Here is a 6,290-nt window from a genome sequence, read left to right on the forward strand (position 1 = left end):
AAAGCAAAAGTCCAGGATCAGATGGCTTTACCAGTGACTTCTACCAAATATTTAAAGAAGAGTTAACACCTCTCTTTCTCAAACTATTCCCAAAAAAGTTGAAGAGGAAGAAATGATTCCAAAATCATTCTACGAAGCCAGGATCATCCTGATACCAAAAGCAGACAACTATACCACACAAAAAAAGAAAGTTACAGGCCAATATCACTGATGAACATGTATGGAAAAATCGTCAACAAAACTTCAACAAACTACTAGCAAACTGAATTCAACAATACATTAAAAGGATCATATACCATGATCAAGTGGGATTTATCCGAGGGCTATAAGGATGGTTTGATATATGCAAGCCAATCAATGCGATACACCACATTAACAAATTGAAGAATAAAAATCATATGATCATCTTAATGCAAAAGATGCAAAAAAAAAAAAAAAAAGCTTTTTTCCCAATAGGACTTTTTAAAAATTGGGGTATAGTTGCTTTACAACGTTGTGTTAGTTTCTGCCATACAACGAAGTGAATCAGCTACATGTATACATATATCCCGGAGAAGGCAATGGCAACCCACTCCAGTACTCTTGCCTGGAAAATCCCATGGACGGAGGAGCCTGGTGGGCTACAGTCCGTGGGGTCGCGAAGAGTCGGACACGACTGAGAGACTTCACTTTCATTTTCACTTTCATGCATTGGAGAAGGAAATGGCAACCCACTCCAGTGTTCTTGCCTGGAGAACCCCAGGGACGGGGGAGCCTGGTGGGCTGCCGTCTATGGGGTCGCACAGAGTCGGACACGACTGAAGCGACTTAGCAGCAGCAGCATACATATATCCCCTTCTTCTTTGACTTCCCTCCCACCACCTCCAACCCCAGAAAAAACTTTTAACAAAATTAAGCATCCATTTATGATTAAAAAAAGAAACTTTCAACAAAGTGGGTATAGAGAGAACAAATCTCAGTATAAAAGGCCATTTATGACAAAATTATAGTCAATATCATATTCAGTGATGAAAAGCAGGAAGTGTCCTCTAAGATCAGAAAAAAGATTCACTCTCATCACTTTTATTCAACATAGTATTGGATGATCTATAATCATCCACAGTGACAAGAAAGAGAAAAGTTCATTCTGGTTTTTACATAAGATAGTATAGGAAAACCTGAACAAACGTTTTGGCCAACCCAATAATATGAATCTAAATTGGAAAGGAATAATTAAAACCGCCTGTTTGTAGATGACATGATACTATGTCTAGAAAATCCTAAAGAGGACAATAAAAACAAAAAAAATGATTAGAACTAATAAATGAATTCAGTAAAGTTGCAGGATGCAAAATTAATATACAGAAATATGTCTCATTTCTATACACTAACACCAAACTGTCAGAAAAGGAAATTAGGGAAACAATTCAATTTCAACTGTATCAAAAAGAATAAAATACACAGGAACGAATCTAACAAGAGGTACAAGACTTGTGCTCAGAAAACAATGAACACCGATGAAAGAAACTGTAGACAATGCAAACAAATTGAAAGGTATATCCTACTCATGGATTAGAAAAATTAAAATCATTAAAATTACCATAATATCCAAGGCAATCCACAGATTCAGTGCAATTCCCATCAAAATACCAATGGCATTTTTCACAGAACTAGAACATAAGTCTAAATTTTTTTTGGAAACACAAAAGACCCCAATTAGCCAAAATAATCTGGAGAAAGAACAAAGACTGAGGTATCACACTTCCTGATTTCTTTTTTTTGTTTGTTTGTTTCAATTGTTTATTAACTGACCAGATTACAAAAACAATCCTGGTAGATACCTTAGTTCATCCTTCTAATAAGCCTGTTGATCTGGTCTTCCCTGTTGCCAGCATCCCCACCTTCTACAAAATGGGTGGTCTTTTTCTTCATTCCACCTCGTGGAGAAGACAATTTAAAGGGCCACAGGAAGTTGTTTGCTTCTTTGAAACGTTTTCCAACGGTATAGATCTCATGAATCAGATCCTCCATGCAGATGATTCCGTATTTCCCAAGAGATGGAGCAATCAATGCATTGTCTGTCAGGGCAATTCGCTTCTTGTTGATTTTGCCATAACCACGCTTATAGATCAATTCATTTACAGACTTCAGATTTGGGTACCCCCATGCAATGTATGGCTCCACAATTCTCAGCATGTTAATTGATGCCTTGTTGAGTTTCACAAAGGTGCCATTGAAGATCTGCCGGAGGCGAAGGGGCTGCAGCACCTTTCGAACCTTTGGGCTCACACCGTTGATACCTCTGATTCTGATGACAAATGCCAATTTGGGTTCCACAGGTACATAGAAGTTGCCAGTTTTTCGTGCCATCCTAGCCATTTGAATTTCAGTTCTGTACATCTGCTTGTATTCCTTGTGGTAATGCTTAGCTTTTTCATAGATAAGCTTCCTCCTTGCCTTTCGAAGCATCTTTTGGGCAAACTTCTTTCTCAGGCGCTTGATCTTAAGCTCTGCGAAATTCTTTTGCTTTTTCTTAAGGGTTTCTGGCACAGAAGGAACCTTCTTTTTCTTCTCTTCGGCATCCTCCATGGTTCCAGCCGGGAAAGAGGCCCTGATTTCAAATAATACCAGAGCTACAATAATCAGTATGGCATTGGCACAAAAATAGATCAGTGGAATAGGATAGAGAGCCTAGATTTATATCCATACTTATATGGTCAATTAATCTACTACAAAGGAGGCAAGAATATAACCTGAGGAAAATACAGCCTCTTTAACAAATGGGGTTGGGAAAACTGGACAGCTACATGCAAAAGAATCAAACTGTACTATTTTCTCACATCATATTCAAAAACAAACTCAAAATGGATTAAATAATTAAATGAAAGAGCTAAAACCATAAAACTCCTGGAAGAAAACATAGGCAGTATGCTTTTTGACATTGGTCTTAATATTTTTTTGGATCTGTCTCTTCAGGCAAGGGAAACAAAAGCAAAAATAAACAAATGGGACTACTTTAAACTAAAAGCCTTTTGTACAGTGAAAGAAATTATCAACTAAATGAAAAGCCAGCCTACTGAATGGGAGAAGATATTTTCAAATAATATATCAAATAAGAAGTTAATAGTCAAATATACAAAGAATTCATACAACACGACACCAAAAAAATAAAAAATAAAAATCTCTGAACAATTTGATTAAAAATGGGCAGAGAGGGACTTCCCTTGCAGTCCAGTGGTTAAGAATCCACTTTGAAATGCAGGGGAAACCAGTTCATTCCCTGGTCCAGGAAGATCCCACATACCACAAGGCAACAAAGCCCGTGTGCCGCAACTACTGAAGACTGCATGCCCTAGAGTCTATGCTCCACAACAAGAAAAGCCACTGAAATGAGAAGTTTATGCACCTCAGTTAGAGAGTAGCCCGTGTACTCCACAACTAGAGAAAGCCCACGTGCAGCAACAAAGACCCAGTGAAGCCAAAAATAAAAATAAATAAACTTTTAAAAAACTATTAAAAAATGGGTAGAGGACCTTAATGGACATTTTTCCAAAAAAAGACATACAGATGGTCAACAGACACATGAAAAGATACTCAACATCACTAACCATCAGGAAAATGCAAATCAAAATCACGATGAGATACCACCTCACACCTGTCAGAATGGCTATTATCAAAAGACCATAAAACCAAGTGTTAAAGAGGATGTGGAAAAACAGGAACACTTGTACATCATGCACTGTTGGTGGGAATGTAAACTGGTGCAGCCTCTATGGAAAACAGTAAGGAGGTTCCTCAAAAAACTAAAAATATAACTGCCATATGACTCAGCACTTTTGGCCATTTATTCCAATGAGAAAATATATATGCACTTTGGTGTTCACTGCAGAATTATTTACAATAGCCAAGACATGGAAGCAACCTAAGTGTCCATCTACAGATGAATGGATAAAGAAGATGTGGTATATATGCACAATAAAATATTACTCAGTCTCCAAAAAAATGAAAATTTGCCATTTGTGAAAGCATGGATGGATTTAAAGGGTATTATGCTAAGTGTTAAGGAGAAGGCAATGGCACCCCACTCCAGTACTCTTGCCTGGAAAATCCCATGGATGGAGGAGCCTGTAGGCTACAGTCCATGGGGTCGCTAAGAGTCGGACACGACTGAGCGACTTCACTTTCACTTTTCCCTTTCATGCACTGGAGAAGGAAATGGCAACCCACTCTAGTATTCTTGCCTGGAGAATCCCAGGGATGGCGGAGCCTGGTGGGCTGCTGTCTATGGGGTCGCACAGAGTCGGACACGACTGCAGCGACTTAGCAGCATGCTAAGTGAGATCTCAGACAAATACCATATGATCTCACTTATGTATCTAAAAAACAAAACAAATGAAACAGAACAAAAACAGGCTCAGAGACAGGCAACAAAAGAATGGTTGCCAGAAAGGAGTGAGGTGAGGAGCGAAATAGATGTAGGGGATTAAAAGCTACAAGTTTCCAATTATACAACAAATATGTACAGAAATGTGATATACAGAATAGGGAATATGGTCAATAAAATTGTAATAACTTTTCATGGTAACACATGTTTACTAGACTTACCATGGTGATCATTTCATAATGCATGAAAATGTCAAATCATGATGTGGTACTCCTGAAATTAACATAATATGATCAACTATATTTCAAGAAAAATTATATTACGCAGACATAAAGCTTCTTAGATGAAGAGTTGTGTTGTTTTGTCCTGTAGGAACTGGGAAGAACATGCAGTCATTTGTAGTATGTTTGTGAAACCAGCAACTGATGCAGTTCTTAATTATTTTGAATTTCATAAAGATAGTTGAAGTATAGTATCCATACTAAAATGAAATGATTTTAATCCAGTGGAGTTCAAGAAGGAAAATGTAAAAAAGCAATGTATGGGTCTATTTTGAAATATATAAATAATATATATGCAATGATATATATATATATATATATATATATATATATATAGACATTGCATAAAGTTAATTTTAGAAATCTTAAGAAATAGTCAATACAAGTTGGTATATCTACAGCACTTATACCAGAAACAACACAAAGATTCAAGTTATTAATTTTTCTTTTTGTACTTAACTTCTTTTTACTGGCATTATACATATGAAGTTCAAAAACAGAAAATTTTTACTCTGTGTTTCTTTTTGAGCCCTTGTTATTACTGGTTTTATTTCATGATTATCACTGTAAATAAAACTGTCATACAGAGGAGTGTCAAAAAATGATCCGTGGAAATTCCCTGGTGGTCAATGGTTAGGACTTGGAGCTTTCACTGCCAAGGGCCCACGGTTCAATCCCTGGTTGGGAACTAAGATCCTCCAAGTTGTAAGGACAAAAAAACATCTAAACAAAAAGAAAAAAAGAAAGAAATGATCCAATCTAAGCATCATATATGTATTGTGAATGTTGATTCAATGGATAGTGATGAAAATTACATTTGAGGGATGAGAAGAGGTTGCGTGTACACATAAATGTTAGGATGAGGTCTCAGTAAATTACCTAGCACCTCAACTGCCTCAATAGCAGGAAGTCAATGCTTTAGGGTGTGAATGTGATGGCAATGGAGATCACTGTAGGAGGTGGAGATTTGGAACAGTGAGCCTTGGATGAATGAAGACTTGAAGCAGAGAAATGCTGTTTCATTTAGAGCCAAGTGGTAAAATTTGACTTTTTAATTATGTGCATATATTCTTTGAAAACAAGTATAAAATCAAAAGAACTTTAGGAAGGAGTAAGACAGTGTAAAAAAAAAAGAGCCAGCCTTTATTATTATTTTCTTTATTAATATTTAATGATTACTAAAGCAGTCAGCTTTAGATACATTTAATTATAATGTGGAATTTATGATTATAGAACATAATGTAAATAATATAAACCTCAATGAAAGGAAAAGCAACAGAAGTAACAAGTTGGGACATTGATAAAGGGAGGAGGATGTATAATGTGCTAACCACCTTAATTTTTGTAGCAGGGAATCAATCAATACTGTCTAACACTGAAATATGAGGTTTGAAAAATCAATGACTCTAACTTCCTTACGGTTTTACGGTTTTCATAATCATTTTTCTTTATCCTTGGAGGGATCTTTTAGAAATTAATATCTCCTGTGAAGAAAAAATATTTAAAGTACAGCATTTACTTCAGATCTATTTCAACTTCTTGTGTTGGGTTTTATTAAAATTAAGCTTAAATATTGATAAAATATACAGTAGGGACCATTTTTTACAATATCATTTGTCTAATCTTATCTAAAACTTCCTCTCACT

General features: G+C 36.2%; 1 pseudogene across 1 annotated transcript in view; it reads right to left on the reverse strand.

The window, feature by feature from the left end:
• Positions 1–2,584, reverse strand: part of LOC145543514 (large ribosomal subunit protein uL30 pseudogene) — a 208,818-nt pseudogene extending 206,234 nt beyond the window's left edge. The window contains exon 1 of the transcript XR_014080754.1: positions 1,821–2,584. The product of XR_014080754.1 is annotated as a large ribosomal subunit protein uL30 pseudogene (transcript). The remainder of the gene's footprint in view (positions 1–1,820) is intronic.
• Positions 2,585–6,290: the final 3,706 nt, after the last annotated feature.

This window comes from Giraffa tippelskirchi, chromosome 3 (assembly GCF_054371585.1).
Source record: "Giraffa tippelskirchi isolate mGirTip1 chromosome 3, T2T-mGirTip1v1.2.pri, whole genome shotgun sequence".
In the NCBI taxonomy this organism is placed as follows: domain Eukaryota; kingdom Metazoa; phylum Chordata; class Mammalia; order Artiodactyla; family Giraffidae; genus Giraffa; species Giraffa tippelskirchi.